Source organism: Pimephales promelas, chromosome 12, assembly GCF_988280905.1.
Source record: "Pimephales promelas chromosome 12, fPimPro1.hap1.1, whole genome shotgun sequence".
NCBI classification, from domain to species: domain Eukaryota; kingdom Metazoa; phylum Chordata; class Actinopteri; order Cypriniformes; family Leuciscidae; genus Pimephales; species Pimephales promelas.
Window position 1 is genome coordinate 25,691,135 of NC_142780.1, and position 18,129 is coordinate 25,709,263.

General features: G+C 37.2%; 1 long non-coding RNA gene across 6 annotated transcripts in view; it reads left to right on the forward strand.

Moving 5' to 3' along the window:
- LOC120484364 (uncharacterized) overlaps window positions 1–18,129 on the forward strand; it is a 70,927-nt gene that overhangs the window by 41,082 nt on the left and 11,716 nt on the right. For 3 of the 6 annotated variants that reach the window (XR_016145760.1, XR_016145758.1, XR_016145759.1), the window contains one exon: window positions 9,111–9,223. The exons of 1 other annotated variant lie outside the window; for it this stretch is intronic. This is a non-coding gene — a long non-coding RNA (uncharacterized LOC120484364). The remainder of the gene's footprint in view (window positions 1–9,110; window positions 9,224–18,129) is intronic. 2 more of the 6 variants (XR_016145761.1, XR_016145762.1) reach the window with 1 other exon arrangement.

Here is an 18,129-nt window from a genome sequence, read left to right on the forward strand (position 1 = left end):
TCTCGCAGGGATTTTTTTTCTTTTTTCTGTGAACTGAAATTGTGTTGTTAACCTGTGGCGCAAGTATCAGCAGGATTCTTTACACTTTCCATGCCAAATCAAAAGTCATTCCCAGCTCCCACCACCATTGCTATTAAAAGTTAAATATCCATAAACAGTGTTCTTGGACATTGAATTTTACTAGCTTTTTGCTGTGATCATTAATTAAGTTTACAACACTGTTCTTAAATTTGGTGATTGCAGACGCCTCCAGCTGTATTTGTGAGGTGACGTGAGGTGACGTTGCAGTATTATTTTCATATTTCCAGCTCAAAGGGGTAGAGAGAGTGTGGTGGAGAAGGCAAGGATATAGAAGGCAATGACATGGACTTTAACCTAAAGATGACTTGGAACAGAGTTAAAAGCCCATATTTACTCAAACGGCATCACTGCGGTCCCTCTCCAAATGGGAGTGCCACACATCACTTATCCTGCCAAGAAACTTCCCAGAGGGAGCACTTAAAATGAGCCAGACAGCCTTTGCGGTGTCAGATATAAGATGCTTGTGCATGCAAATATTGTAAAATGGACTTTATTAAGGTAATAATTTTTGCTGAAGTCTATCAGCCAATGGTAGTTAAGATTGCTGTAATACCTCCAGGGTAGACTGCAGAATGGCCGGTTTAAGGAGAGACCTGGGGATTAATGATGTTTAATGATTGGTTTATGACTCCAGCATCAGGATGTAAATGTCAAAATAAAACATGGATACATCACGGCAAAAGGAATATCATCATAATCCTTTGGTTAGATCATGAGATAGAAATGAATAATAGGCCGGAGTGAAAACTGAAATAAAGTACAATGCCGTGTTGTCGGGTTAATAATGGCTTAAGCATTTCAAGTTTGTCCAGGGAGTAAAAGAACCATGTGAAATGTTGTGATAATGTCTGCAGAGAGAGACGGACCATCAGTCTGTCATGAATCTGTGATGTGATTCTGTACTCGCATGAGATGTGCAGATTTACTTCTTGCTTCTTCGAATTATGGTAGTGCATATAGATCATTTTTGTATTTTCTTTCACATTATGTAATTGATTTAAAATAATGCCAGAAACACACAGCAGAAGTCTTCAGTGTCGCATGGTCCTTCAGAAATCATTCATGCTGATTTAGTGCTCAACTAAACGTTCTTATTATTTACAATTGACAACTGCTGCTTTTAATATTTTTAGAAAACCATGATAAATTTTTTTTCAGGATTATCAGGAGCATTAGTTATTTGTTAACGTTAACTCACACATATACTAATGCATCAATTTTTTGTTAACAGCACAATTAGTTTACATTAGTTAATGCATTAGTTAACATGAACTAACCATGAACAACACCTCTGTTCAGCTTTAGTTAATATTTGTTAACATTAAATCACACATGCATTATTATTAGTTAGCATTAGTTAATCCATTAGTTAACATGAACAAACTATGAACAATGCCTGTAAATAGCTTTACTGTTCTGTAAGGTTAACTTACTGTACATATTTATATTACTTTATGTAGCAGTTGACACACACAAGTATGCACATTTCTAACTCACCATGTTATGTAAAAATACTGTTGTGTATAAGGCATTGGTATGTTGAAATACAATAAATTCCATTAATAATTGTTTTATTAATGGAAAGTCATGTTAATAAAGAGTCTACAAATGTTAGTAACACATCAATGAATGTTGAATAGTGTAAACTTTAAAATAAGTTTTGCAAACTCCATTAATAAAATGCTTTATTAACTAATGTCAACTATTGGAACCTTATTGTAAAGTGCTACCCATATATAATACAGCTTTTTGGGTGACGTGATAAATCTTCTTCTGTCTTCATTAATGCCAAAATAGTAACATTCTTTCTGTGTTTTCGTGAGAATATTTAATGCAAGATTGCTTTCTGTCCTCACCACTAAACTCTTCTTTTGATCTTATAAAGCTTGTGTCATTCATCTATTGTTTCACTGCACAACTCGAACAAATTGTGAAGTGACACTTCAGTTCCGTGGAGCATTTGCGATGTGCTTTCTGAAGTTGAGCCTGTATGGTTTTCTTCATATGGTAGTCATTGACACAAACTCTTTGTACATGTGTTACTGATGTAAGACGGAATCATTTATATTATAAGCAGGCGTTAATTTGTTTGGTTTTCTCTTTCTCGTCATCTCCATATGAGATCTTTTCATCATTGCAATTCATCAGAGCAAACAAACCACTATGGTGAAAAAAGAAATGCAATAAACTTAGGAATTCCTGAACTCAGTTTTTATACATTATCCATTTACATTTACCAAGAAATCTGGTTTATAGGTGTTGATCAACTTTCTTACTGTGTTACAATAGTGTCATTGAAATATATAATAGAAATAAAAACCTCTCCTTTCAAACCGAGAAACCAATAATGTCAACAGCATGAAGTGTATGAGAGACGTGCCGTCTGAAAGTCAAATCAAATAAGCTTTGAAATCAAACCAAATCTTTTAAGGCTGCACAATGCGATACAGCCTGGCAACAGGAGTTTGACCTGATCCTACAGCTCTCTTATGGCTGGGCAACGTTCCATTTTGACTGATTTGACTTTTCTGCAAACTTAGCGTGAAAGGCAGGGTGGTGTAAACAGGGTGCGAGCGATGCAGACACCCTAATCCATCCACAGCTCATACATTGTCTGCCATCGGGTTAGTCACTCACTAGGGGTCTGCAGCATTTGCAGAGATGTTAATCCCCTCCCAAAAAGAACGTGGCCATCGTCTAATGCTGAAGTGTGGGAATCCACTGTAAAATCCACTGTTTAACAGCAGACACTTTGACATGTATTTGTTTTTTGTGTTATAGTTTCAGCAGGCAATACTATTTATATTTACTAATTATGTTTGATATAGTGCTGTCAAATCGATGAATCGCATCTAACAAAAGTTTGTGTTTATATAATATACTGCCGTGCTTAGAATTAAAGGCACCCCTGGTAAATATGATCAAAACAGGCTGTAAAAAATAAATCGGCATCGTTTATCCTTCTGATCTTTCATTCAAAATCGAACCTTTCATTGAAGTAAAAGAATTGATAGTGTGTGTGTGGTTGGGGGTCACATTGATTATAAAAATAAAAGTTTTTCTTCAAAACACGTTGGTCACAATTATTGGTACCTGTAACAGAGACAAAGGTGTGCCAACTGTTATCAAGAGGCCCCAAAGATGTTCAATCAGTAGCAGCACCACTGCTCTGTATGTACCGGCTGATGGAGGCGTAAAAAATTAAGTGACGTGAAGATGAAGTCAAAAAAGTTCAGTGTGTATTCCAATGGAGTGCATATTTACAGTTGAAATCCCCCAAAAACAAAAATAAAATAAAGTTATCAGTTCACAATCTTTCGGCTATGTCAATAAATTGATCCAAAGTAGAGCAACAAATACCTCCTAACTAACTCTATGAGTTTCCTTAAGACACTGAGAGGCCCTCTTAAAAATGATAAGCCCCTCCCACTTGGACTAAACCATTCAGTAATTAAAGGAAATAAAGAAATGTAAGAACCAAAAAAGACTCACAAGGAGTTTGTAGGCCGCCCCACTTACAGTTACAAAGATCACAGCAATTATACCCTTCGTCAAGGTCTAAGCTACGTCGTTGCTTGCAGATTGAATGAATAGATAAACCACCCCGTTCTCATCCCAAGGCATCATATATTGACACCTTTGACAATGCGTATACATCCAACGCACATGGCAGCACCCTTTAGCGTCAATATGAGACTCAGATATATATGGGCCAGAAGGCGCCTCCTAGTGGTCTAACCCTAATCCTACCCCAGACCTAAACCTACCCATAACTGAAGCGTGTTATATTGATGCTTAAGGGTGCCATGTGCGTTGGATGTATACGCATTGTCAAAAGCGTCACTATATGACGCCCTAGGATGAGAATGCGTTGGATAAACATAGTTATTTTCCACACATGGACAGATAGGCAGTGCCAACAGGACCCTGAGTTAGGTTTGAGTGGTCCTCCGAGGTCACAAGACTGACCCATCATGTCGAAGAAAACAAGTCAGTCAATCTCCAACAATGCCATTTGCTCCTTAACCTGTAACCAAGAATACCAACACACAGGTTCTTCAAGGTTGGATTTGGTCAGGCTATAGCAATTAACAGACTCTTCTCAAAACATCAAGATAACATGTACTTTCCTCTTAATGAGAGGACTTTAATCTAATAATAAAGTAAAGCCTTTAAATATGAAATGGTCACTCAAACTATTGGTTCCAATAACAATAAATTGGTTCCAAAAGACCTAGGTACCCTAGAAAAGCAGACGCATGTATTGACACATGTTTAAACAAGTCCTTTCATTTGGAAAATGGGCTAAATGAGCAAGCACTGTTACTGCACTCCTGGCATGGTCCAGACCCTTCAGTCACCTCCAAGTTCATATTAAAAAATACATGAAAAGAACATTTTCGATAAACACACTAACTTCTTTGACAAAGTAAAATCTCACAAGCTTAAATTCCTTCAACTAATATATATATATGTGTGTGTGTGTGTGTGTGTTATTGCTGAATGAATCAGTCAATGAAATATTTATTCAAACGAATCTTTAAAAAATAGTGATACATTTAGAAAACCCACTTCTGTGTGTTGTTTGGAGACAAGATAATTCTTAATTGCACTTAAGTCCATGTAGGCCAAGTATAGAAGACAATGACTGTTTTTTATTGCAAATGATCCTTTTGTACAATTCATCTTACTGTTCAAAAGACATCCAAAACCTGCTGAGAACATTCAAACAAAATCTTGCCTTGCCATGCGAGTAAATGTGGAACTCAAGAATGTTATGGGAAGTATTTTCTTTGAATCCTTTCCCACTGTTTCAAGATGAGGATTGATCATGCTGGAAACAATGTGCCCAGAACTGCCAACATGTGCTGGCCATATTATGACTCATGAACGGTCAAGAATAGCATTGGCTACAAGTAGCACTTACACACGTCTCAGGTTGTATCACCTTTTGCCAACAATTAACTAAATTAAACATATAATTATAATTATTTATTAATATGCATACTGAAAATTGTGATCTTCGGCTATTTTAGCCATTTGCACAGCCACAGTCGTTTGTCTTTAGCCTGACTTCGTCATACTCGTATTCAAGAGAGAATATGAGTCTGAAACCGCTCTATTGGGATTTGATTATGAGGCGTGTCGTAACCGAACCAGGAAAAAAAAAAAAACCTCTGCACTCAATTGGATTGTCGGTAGACCTACAACCAATCAGAGCAACGCAGTAAGTCAACTCCTTTGCATAGCGCAGTTTTCAAATACAGAACGTAGCCTACCTTTATTTATTTTAGAAGTTAAATAACAAGTGTTGCTTCTTTTACTTACTTCTTCATGAGTGCCACCAAAGGAGAAACCACAACGACCACAGGCTTTTCATTACATCGATCCCATCTTCTTAACGACCGTCAGAGCCAGCTGATAAGTTACACTTTTCCCGAATCATGTAGGAAGGACGCCAAAAATATCTTTCAGTCTTTCTGTTTTCCTCTTTGTCGCCATCTCTGTTTGAAACCTGCAATTGCAGTTATTCATGGAATGATCAACTTTACATGAGTTGTGCCTCGACATGGCACAGCGCAGATGAATCGCAATGTTTTGAGGAGAATGTGTGGCTGTCAGTCGCCACGCTGGTGTGGATACTGTCATTCAGAATCACAGATTCTACTTTTTGGAAGTATGACCAACATAAGAATTTTCAACCTAAAATTGTCATCTGAACAAGTGAAGTTTCTGAAAATAGCATTGATTGACCTACTGACCTTTATTTTGCTGGATCCTGATCACATCGGGCCCCATGTCAACGATCCAAAATGCAAGTATCAAGCAACTTTGTGGGCAGGTCTTGGGCGATAAATGACTCTTGCGCCCGACGCAAATCTAAAAGGGCTCGGTCTGAAGTAGCTTCATTATTCATAGGTGTAGTTTGGGCATGACGGGAAACAAACTAATACAGGCGTCATCTCACATTCCCTTTAAAGAGCGTGATGAACAAGATGCGCTTGTTCCATGGCGCGATTCTATTTTAACGGCGCATTTACCAGGCGCTCTTCACAATCGATTCACAGCTGAGAAGCTCGATGTTCTCGTCAGAGTCGTAAAAGAAAGAGAAGTGACATTGGGGACGGGACAAACCCACCCAAATTAGCTTCGGTTGAACATGCATAACCTATAATAATTTGGGTAAATGTGTAAGCTTTATGCCTATTTTTTCCCATCGTCATGGACACAACAATGATTTCCCTCGTGTTTAAATATTTTTCCTTATAATAATGCATCATTAGCAAAAAGTAAAATGCATCTGTGTAAATGAGAGAATCGTCTACAGTGTATGCACTTTGTTCTCTGTGTTATGACCAAGCATGCGCGCTTAAAATAGCATCTGAATGTACGCGCAACGCGCCACTGACTTTAGACTAATTTTTTTTCTGGTCATTGGCGTAATTGTTTTCTGGAACTGCAAAATAACACCAGGGATTGTTTGCACCGAAACACGACTCCTTTTTGCGCCGACCCGCCCAGGGAGCGCAAGTTCATTTTCTGGTTTACCGACGTGCGTCTGTGGAGGGAAAATTCTGCTTTGCATGGGTGCAAAATGGGAATGATACATGCCTCAGGTTACAATGTCAATTGTGCTGGGTGCAAGATAGGGCCCCATGATGATACATGACAGTAAAGAAAGAAGAATATTATATTATATTATATTATATTATATATTGAATAATTCAATAAAAATATGGATAGAAAAGGGGTAAATCAAATAAAAGTGTTTGTTTTGGTTAAGATAAGTCATCAGCTGATCTGGTGCTGTTCTGTAAAGGCGTGCTTATAGTGATGGGTTCGTTTGGATCATGCAAAAACATTTCATTTAGGGATACAAATCAAAGAATCATTTATAAGATTAATTGAGAAACATGTACCAGGAACACGTTCCTGTGTGATATCCAATCAAGAACATAAGGGCCTTTCTGTTATCATGCTGAACTTGTGATGATCCATTCCACGAATGATTCAGCACTGTCTCTTAAAGACATTACAAACTTTTAATGTGCTACTCTCAAGGATTTGAAACAGGTGTGAGAAATGTGATCTTAAGTTTCAAAAGAACAACATGAAACATTCTCAAGTTTAATCTCGCATCAGTGCAGATGCATCTTTTTGATGGTGATCTGAAGAAAAAAATCTAATTGAATTATGGGACATTATATTTAGCTGGTTCTTTGGCCAAATAACAGTAAGAAATTATGTAGCAAAGGAATTCTAGCATGAAAAGCAAGTTTGCACATGTTTGGATCCTCAGACTTCAGTTAAGCAGCACCAAGATTTTTATATATTTTAAAAATGTATATAGCTAGGACACATTAAATTGATTAGTAAATGCCTTTGCTGTATAATGTTACAAATGTTTGCTAACAAATACAAACTATTTCTATTCACTAAAAGACTCCTGATAAAAAAATATATATATATCATGGTTCCATAAATATACTAAGCAGCATAGCTGTTATGATAAGAACTGTTTCTTGCACATCAGCATATTAAAATGATATCTGATCATGTGATCAAGACTGTCACTGGAGGAATGATGCAGAACATTCACCTTTGTATTCACAGGAATAAATTACATTTAAAACATTTAATAAAATATTAAAAGAGAAAACAGTTATTTAAATGGTAATACTATTTCACAATATTACTGTTTAATTTCGATTAAACAGGTGATCAAGATTAAAAAAATATTACTGACCCCATGTCACAACAGGGAAGAAAAGTCTATCACTGTTTTTGTGTGTGTCCCTTTAAATGCAAATGAGCTGCTGCTCCCCCGCCTGCATTCAATAGACAGCTGATCCTTTACACAATCTTGGGAATCTCCGGCTATAACAAAACATACGAATAATGTCACTCATCCAAAATGTCAGAAATAACCACTAGCGGAGTGCAGCCTTATGGAGAGACTCGGGAAGAGGTTGCTTAGACTGCACTTGGATGTTTCTGAATGGTTAGTGGACATACGTTTATGTAGCCTAGTTGTTGTGGGGTTACATTGATTGATCTCATCGACTTGCATGTACCATCGTGTTTAACTTGACAGTTCTCTGAGGTATTTAAACCAGCTGTGACAATTTTTGGTCAAATAGTGTTCTGTGCTGTGCTCGTCTGTGGAGCCAACGGCATATCAGTTTGCATGCTTTGCTCAAAGTTTTGCCATTGCATTCGAACTGGTTACACTGTTGTTGCTTGCAAGAACCAAAATGGCGGTGCCATGGGTGCAAACGTGCTGATTAAGTGGTGGTAATATTATAATAAGATCCCCTTCCTACGTCAGAAGGGGAGTGATATTTTGACATGCTTGCAGGGAAAGGCTTACCAAAACGAAGTTACTGGGTTGTCACTTTTCACGTTTTCTAGGTTGGTAAATATTAACACAGAAAAAGTCTGATTTTCTTGATATGTCCCCTTTCAAGCACAAATATACAACATATTATAGGGACTGAATAACTGGATCTTATTTAGCACAGAAAACACATACACTTCAGTGAAGCTTTGCAAAAACTTCAGCTCATCTTCATTTCTCTTCGAGACCGATGGTAGTTCAGTCATTAGCTTTTGCTCTCAGTTCTTGTCTTCTGCCAGATACACAGACGTTTTCTAAAGAGCACTAACAAGCAGAGCAATTTATGTCCTGTGGTATGAGCTCTTTGGGCTTGAACTCAAAGGCTGTGCCCTTATTTGACCGGCATTACTAATCTCCGGGAGGCAAAGGCAGCCTGAGGTGAAGGTAAGGCCCTGAATATCGAAGCCATAAAGCTGAGGAATTGCCTGGCTTTTGTGCAAAAGGATGATCTATACGGCTAGTGGAGCATAAAACAATAGCTAAGGTTACTGTTTGCCAACCTGATGTAGGCGAAGACAACAATCCAGTATCTGCGAGACTCCATTGATCATAAATAGAGACATGCAAAGGGGTGGGGAACTAACAATTTGGACAACACAGAAATTCTTCTAAAGATTCTTTGTTTCTCCAGCAGGTCAAAACATCTTTTTTCAACTTACCTGAAGGAGGAGGAAAAGTCAATTGTTCAATGCCATGTTTTATGGGTTTATTCATCTTACCAAGTTTGACCGTCATCCTTCCAAGGTAAAATTAAAGTTGTTGAAAACAATCTAATCTCTTTAAAAGGGACATTTCCATCAGGTATAATCTGGCCCCAAGTCTGGCCAGCCCAGGATTTCAATATTGAACTTGTTTGCTTTCTTTATTTGTCTAACCCCTTGAAGAAATACATTAGATATGCTTTTAGAATGCAATTCCCCAAAAAAGAGACATCAGAGGGTTTCTTTTTTGGGATGATCAGGTTGAGGATCTTTATGCTTGTCAGGTGTATCTGAAGAGCACTCTGAGGTGATATTTATAGAGTAAAGCAAATATAGCAATAAATTAATTCCTTGACCGCCCAAATTCAGCCAGAAAGCAGTTCGTTTTTATCATGCACTTTCCTCGAGACCCGAAAGGACACCTAGCCTTTGACTGGCATACGTGTCAGAGCAATTATACTGGAGTGATTCATGGTCAGACCTTAATTTTCTTGGCTCTCAAACTCCTGCAAGATTATGGTCAGCCAAGCTAATAGGCAATACGCAGTAGCCTTAAATGGGTTTTACTTGTACCAGACAGATTTAAGACACATCTGTGGTACCCCATGTTCAAGTGTTGTAGAACTTAAGCAACAATATTACTAAATTATCAACATAAAACCTTACCTAATATAGGCATAACCCATATCAAAACAAAATGGTATCCAAATTACATACAGTACATTTCCATTGCAATTGGGTTGCACTATAGGAATAGAGTAATGAGAGTAAAGCCAAAATTGAACGAAAGCTCTTATTTGTCTTGTAATATCACTATTATCTTTTGGTTCATCTTTCCTTTTGTTTCATTTTAGTTTAGTGAAATATAGACATCAGTATATTTCTTCAAAAAAGCACTTCTCTAATGTTCCCTAATTTTGTTCTTTGTACTGTATATCATGTTTCCACTGCTTTGGACAAAATCAAAGAAACCAGGCTAATATTTCCTAAATGTGTTTTGCTTGGAACGGACTGCACTGTAATCTTTGAGTTATATTTAATGCTTCCAAATGTGTAGTTATTAACAGAATACAATCTCCTCTCTCAAGCCCTTTGAAAAGTGGATCCGCATACAAGGCTTTGATCGTTTCAAATGATATAAGTGATATTGCAAAGGAAAAAATGGACATCTTTTTTTTTTTTACTGTAGTACATCAAATGTCCTGGCGTCTGGTGGAGTGGTGGAGAAGGATGTTCTGTGAAAGGGGGGAAAAAATTGTGGTCACTTTTAATAGATTTTAGAACGGCATTCTGTGTTAGTTCTTTCTTGTTGTCATTTAGCCTTTTCCTGATCACAAGTGTAAACCATGGAGATTACATGGAGAAAGCTCAACTGTTCTTTTCATACAGAACATTATGTAATAAGTTCTACCTGTTCTCCAAAGCATTATTTATTGCCCTTAGGAGGTACATAAATGTTAAATCTCACAACTACCGCAGTTTCCCTGCCTAGCTTCTACAAGCTCCATGTATTACCCAATAAAAATCTGACTAATCATGAATATTTTTTTTATATTATTATAAATTTATTGTTATTATCTTTACTTAATACATCTCCACAGATGTCTGGGAACAGTTAAAGGTATTAATCAATGGAAATGTCCTCTTTTTCCCTCTATCCAGTCTGTCCTGCCAGTATCAACTCTTATGCTTTCTACATTACAAGGGTAATGAGTTCATCGACATCAAATGGAAGTGATTGCTAGGAACTTTCTGCTTTAGCTCTTTGAGCATTTGGTTCCATGCATTTGACAAGTTTTCCTTCTCAGCTAATACGTAACTTTATCAAAAAATTAATACTGTAAACTCGAAAATGTAATAACAAAGGTGCTCTAAGAATTACGCCGCCTTCACACTGCAGTTGAAATCAGCTCCGCAATACACATTACTCCCCCAGTGGACGTCGTACTACACCGTTGAAAAGCGTCAGAAGCGAGTAAAACAAAAATGGCGGAGAGATTCGATCTCTTCTTTTTCTGCTTGCGTCTCCAGTATAGGAGAGGAACAGCAAGAGCATTGACCAGCCGACGATTTGCCAACATGGAATTTTCTGGCTGTATGTGAATGAGCGGGGTGAGGGAAAACGGCCACAATATTAATTATACATTTTAATTGTAACTTCCCTAATAATGTTGGAAATCATGTAAATGAAAAAAATGAGATGACAACTTATTATAAAATCATTTTTTATTTCATTACAAGTTAAGAATTCAGGTTTGTTTATCAGTATCATTAGCAACGCGAACTTCCGCTGGAATTGTCGGACCATCCGTAGCCTTTCGCAAGAGTTCAATTTTTTAAACACATTCGAATGACCAACTGACACAATTTTTTCTGCAGTGCACTCGTTCGGACCATAGACTGAGAAAAAGCGTCTGGGACATCACAAAACATATATAAATAAATAATGAAAAGAAGGACTGATCAATACTTGATTTGTGCCCGTCAACTGCAAATGAAGTCCTTTATCCTGAAGATTTCAGCATCTGAAAATACACAAATACATCTGGACACATTTGACAAGTTGTTAGGACTGGAGAGGCTGATGCTAACGTAATCCAAAATAAACATTTTTTTGTATGTTAAGCATTTTTTTTTTTACTGTCTGAAGCAGGAACAGATGTATGATCCAGCTGATGAATTGAAACCATCTGAAACAACTCTTACAATCTTGCTCCATAAATATACCTTTCAACGTTTAGTGTGAGATCAAGAAAAAAAAACAATAAGAAGAAGAAGCAGCAACATGTTTGCCAGCCTTGTCTCACGGGGAGGAAGTGTTGCGCCTGACAGTTATTATACCACGTATGTTTGTTTATTGTACAAATAAATACATTCTTATGAGCTTTAAAGTATGGACAAAAACATCTGAATGATTGCATGATTTAACTTTAATTTGACAGAATTAAAACGTGTTTTATCCTAAACCCTCTGGGTCATGGGACCAGATTTAACCTTGGTGTTTAAAAACAGATATTTTTAAAGTTAACTAAAAAACAAGTGCAGTTTGGGGAAACATTGGCCATTTAGGTCTTACTTTTTATTCAAAGCAATTTAAAATTCAGCTTGATAGTAATATATATTGCTTATGACCAAAATATGAGCAGAAAACATACATACTAAATTACAGATGGAATCATGACAATAAAAGTGGAACGATTTTATCCAAAATGGATTAATTCGTCAAACAAGGTACAGTCGGTTTAGACAGTAATCCCCAAAGTTCAATAAATGAAATTAGAATTGCATTAGCAAAGAGAGAGAACAAATAAAATACAACAAGTACAACCATTTAGAAATGGGCAGGGCGAGTTCAACATTTTCTCAATGTTCAAATAAACATTTTCAAACTTTCAAATAAATACTTTCACGCTTTTCAAACAAAAAAAGCTGGGGGGGGGGGGGGGGCATAGAAGATTCAGGTCACTTAGGTCAAGGCATAAGTCTAACAATATTCTTTCAAAATTCAAATTTCTCCAGAGCTAATTTCTGTAAAGTTAAATAAAATCTAGCTGCATACTGTATTATTTCAGATTTAAATAAGTGAGTCTGTTTCCACCAGAGAGAGTGAGAGAGAGAGGGAAGTAATTGTGACTTTTAATCTCACAATTATAACTTTTTTTTATCTCGCAATTCTAACTTTATAATGCAATATCAACTCGCTGAGAAAAAAAGTCATTTTTTCCCCTTCAGAATTCAGTTCTGAAAAAAGAAGTCAGAATTGTGAGATATAAACTCGCAATTGTTAGATAAGTCGCTATTATCTTTTTAAAATATTTCATTTTCTGGCAGAAACAAGCTTAGTTACAGACTTTGGAACTTGAATCTAGCCTCACAGATTTTTTTTCCCAAGTTCATTCTATTTTGTTACTTCTTAAAAATATATTGTAATTAAATATTGCAGTGCTGATAAATAGTGAAAAGATCTAATTTTATTTTTGCCACCTTCTTGTTGATGTCAGAACCAACTTTAATGGTTTATTTGTGGCAAAAGAAATGAATTACCAGAAGATTTTCTGCCATTTTTTTTATCACTTCATTACTAAAGTTTGTGTCTTTTTGTGTCGTATATCTAAATGGAAGTGTAAATATGCAGAGGAAATGCCTCTACTTTGCACAAAGTCTTTGAGCCTGCTAATGTCAAAATGGTGGTCATTCAATCGAAACCAGAGCTGTGCGCTACATCTGTGACCTTGGCTTACATACACCGTGCGATGGAAATGTCAATGTGTTTGTAATTAGTCTGTCATTTGCAGTAAACACCATGAATAAAAATCAAATTTCTTGTCAGATGAGATAAAGCTGGTATAGTATTTGCATAATGTCCATGACACATTTCCCAAAAGCATTGTTATCTTATTAGCACAAAAAAACAAACTATTACAAATAGTTTTGATGAGTGCTTTCTCTCTCTTTTCCACCTCATCTTCTTCCAATGTCAGCTTCAAGTCTAGTAGCTAGGCAGTAACATAATGCATGTTGCATAATGGCAGATATATGTGTGCAGCCCTCAAAACAGATTTATGAATATACAAAGTGTCTCTCTTTATCAAGATATATAGATCATATAGTCCACTACTTCATAGGCCTGTAATGCTTTTCTGAGTGCATCTGTTAAGTTTCCAGAAAAACGAGAAAGCTAAGAAATGATCTACATCATATAATCGGACGATATGAATGCTGTATTTTGTAATATGTATGCTGAAATAATAATGTATCGCTTACACATGCAGTGTGAAACTCCATCATAAAATAATGTATTATGTTAAGTTGTTTTATCATTATCAGAAAACCCAGCCAAGAAATACAACCCCTTATTATGGAGAAATAAAACTCAGGTAATAATTTAATAAGTTTCCTACAAGACACATTAATGTAACTTGTTTTTCCATCTTAATTACTGCCAAATTTCCATGTCTGAAATAAATCTTAAGTGTTTTAAGATTGTTTTAAAGGTGCCTTTATTTGCTTGAAATAAAGCAAATAAATTTATCCTGGAAGAAATTCACGCTTACATTCACATAGCTGTAATCTTTGGGAGTTTAGATGAGCTCATCTCTTGGAAAGTAGCTCTCTGTAAAAACACTGAGTTCACCACTGATTGGCCCTCTGTAATCCTCTCTTAACACAAATTATGTCATTTGCTTGACTACATTTTTTTGCTATATTGTCACGATGGCTTTGATTGGTGACATTAATCTGGAAACTGGAGCTACTTAATCATTGGGTTGCCATGATTATACATTCAAAATGTTAGCTTTGGTTGAAGTTCATTTAATATTTGGTTTAATGTCAAACACTACTGTTCAAAAGTTTTGGGTCAGTAAGCATTTGTTCTGACTGCAGGCAAATCTGCTTTTTTTTTCTTAAATCGGAACTTTTCAGGTGTACTGTCCGTGACTTGTACCATAAGCCACAAACCTTCCATGTCAAGACGTCATATAACTGATGTCTTGGGACGTCTTTTGACCATACGTCAACATCCGCCTTTTTAGGGTACCCTTAAACGTCGGTTAGATGACGTTATCGGATCCTAACCCTACCCCAGACCTAAACCTACCCCGTCACCTAACTGACGTTAAAGGTAAAGCGTCAGTTGTATGACGGCCCGGGATCGTCAACCAACCGACGTTTAAGGGTACCCTAAAAAGGCGGATGTTGACGTATGGTCAAAAGACATCCCGAGACGTCAGTTATATGACGACTTGGGATGAGACTGTGTTATCCATGTCGCACGTGTCTGGACGTGTCACACACTTAATTGGGCAATTTCCACACACAGCCCATATACATTGAATGCCACTATAGGGATTTCCTTGTGTTCTATTTTCATGCCATGTGATGAAGTGACGAGCTGAAGTTTGCAGGCAACCATATGGACCTGCCGTCTCCTTAATTCATCAAAAACACTTCTCTTGTGAACCTATAAACTAACTGATGTTTTTGTTCTCCTAATTGTTCTACTAAAATAGAAGCTTTCAGCACACACGCAAATGCTGCCAATGTCTCTAAATGAGCAATTGGTCGCCAAATTAAAAACAGTTGAATGACAAACATTTCATGTGATGAAGTAGCCTCTTGGTGAAAGAGCTTTATAATATGAAGATTGAATGACCTGTGTTATATGGCTTTTCTTTCTGCATCCCTCTTACGTCTGCTTGAAATCAAGCCTCTGCACCAGATGCTCTCACAAGCTGCATTCGTACAGCAGGACTGTGAGTTCACACATCCTATATCAGCTGGCTCAATTTAAATATTTTGCTGTTTAAACTGCTCCTTAATTTTTCTTCAACCTTCTCACCTGATCCATTCCAGATGTGCGAGCCACAGGCTAAGTGAGGTGGCAGTAAATTGCACACTTATGTTCTCATCACACACCGGCTGTGTGTGAAGAACACACAGTATGGTAAATAAATATCTTTTTCTATGGAGAAGACATAATATTGCTATACCAGATGGGCTCTGCCCTCATAAAGCCAGATGTCAAATAGTTGCTTATGAAGTTATGGCACCAGACAACTTTTATTTTGTTCTGCCCCACCCAAAACAGAAACATGGAAGAACTTTAAAATTCTCCTCATCCTTGAAGCGATAGTTCACCCTAAAATGAGCATTCTGCCATCATTTACTCACCCTCATTTCATTCCAAACCCTGTTTACTTGGGTTGAGGAATGGTTCTGGGTCTGAACTTTCCATAGCAAAATTCCATAAAGGTTCTGTAAACGTTCTGCATGACTAGTGCAGAATATTGCGATTTGAAACACCCAACTCGAGAACTCCGGAATCAAAACGATCCCCAAGCTTCAACAAAGTTGTAGAAACCACTTCAGAGGACGTTCATGTCCAATTCTTAACTAGGTAACTTGTATTGCTATTTTCACATGCTATCAGAAATTTCCTACTTAGCACTTCTGAAGTGGTGATTACAAGCTTGGCACATTCAAGCGCTTTGTCGCCAGAAAGAACAGGAACCATGGAGCAGGTTTATTCTTGCCTAATTGGAAATGATTAAATCCAATATGATATTTAGTGTCACATTCATTGACAAAGAATAGCAGTCTTAGCAGCAATCCTTCTCCCCTCCGACGTAATTTAAAGTTTGTGGCCCACGCAGCTTGGGAACTTTTTTAAATAGTAAACTCGCATTTATGATAATTCTGATATAACATGAAGAAGTTCCTGAGAAGTTCCAATTTGGCTAGTCATGTTTACGCTGTCAAGTGTTAACACAGTTTTATGAGTAAGCGCAAATTTGTCTGCAAATGTTGCCGCATCGAAAAGCTTAGGTACTTCCTGCTCGTTTAAGGGGTTAGTTCAGCCAAAAATGAAAATTAAGTCATTAATTACTCACCCTCATGCTGTACCAACCCTTTAAGACCTTCGTTCATCTTTGGAACAAAAATGAAGATATTTTTGATTAAATTTGAGAGGTGGATCACTGCTACATAGGCTCCTAAAGGATTTAAACTTGACGGCCCAGAAAGTCATTGAAGAAAATGTTTAAATATTCCATGTGACAACAGTGGCTCAAGTATAAGTTTATCAAGCAACGAGAATACTTTTTTGTGCGGAAATAAAACAAAAATAACAACTTTATTCGAGGTTTTGAGAAACACCCTTTAATAGCACTTAACCCAGGACTTTTCACGAGTGATGATGTTGCTGCGTCGAGTTGAATATAGTTATCCACTTTACACGCTTAGAAAAGCAAAACATTTTATTTTGTGTCACCATTCTTGGTTGAATTACACTACTTGTGAAACTGTATTTAAATAGGGAAAATGTGGAGGTGGTTGGTCGCTTCTCTGTTTGGATCGTAATGAATGAACTGGACTAGGCTATCAAATTAGGAAAAAGGTTTCCTCATGTCCCCCCCTAAAGAACAGCACATCAACAGCTACTGTTCCAACAATCTGGGCTTAATGTCTGGTGCAGGAGACAAAGGACAAAATGACAACGGAGCTCTATGCATGCACATGGAGCTCTCCGGCACTGCCGTTTTTCCTCAGCATTTAAGTGCTCCTGCTGCTCAACTCAATCTGCCGCAGCTGAACCCAATCAAGCCCTGCACAGAGGAAGAGAGAGAGAGAGAGATGTAACATTAGGCACTTTGAAGTCATGAGTGCAGTGTCTCTGTCAAGGGCTGTTTCTGTGCCACTTGTTTTGCTTTCATCTGAGTGGACATTTGGAAGTGCAGAGTTAAAAAGGAAGAAAAACATTTAGTTGGAATGTGAGTGAGAACAAATTTAATGAAGATGAGCTGATCACTTTGTTGATGTCATATGTTTTCTCTACAATATTGTAGAGATTTTAGATAAACTTGATGAAAAAATGTAATCAACAATTTGGAATCGTTGCAATTGACCACAATACTAAGGCAATTGTTGGTACAAATATTGGCATGCATTCTGAATAAAGATGAGTCACATGGAAGTACAGACAAGACTAATTCATACCAGAGAACATTTGGAGCTGTATTCCAAATTTTAATATTGGGTTGTCGGTTATGTGCTGGTAAAAGCCCAATTTGCTCAACACACAAAAGAGTGCGGACTCAATAATGAGGTGCAAGACATGACTTTGTGTCAGAACTGTTAAATTTTATATCACTTCATTGGAAGTTTACAAAAGTGCTGAAATAAAGAGCAAGGACACATCTATTTTTCAGGGTTGACTTTTCCACGGTGATGCAACTTATCTTCCCCCTTTTGCCTGTATGTTAGTGTTAACTTCTTTTCTTTCACTTGACATGAAGCCTGGACACACAGAAATGGTGTGACCTCGGTTTCAGCAAATTTATGGAAGGAAGTGTAGTAAGACAGTTTTGGCCGTGTGAGTGCCTGCGCAGATGCCTTCCCGGCTAGAGAACACCATTATATCTGGCAAGGCTCATTCACCAGAGGAGCATG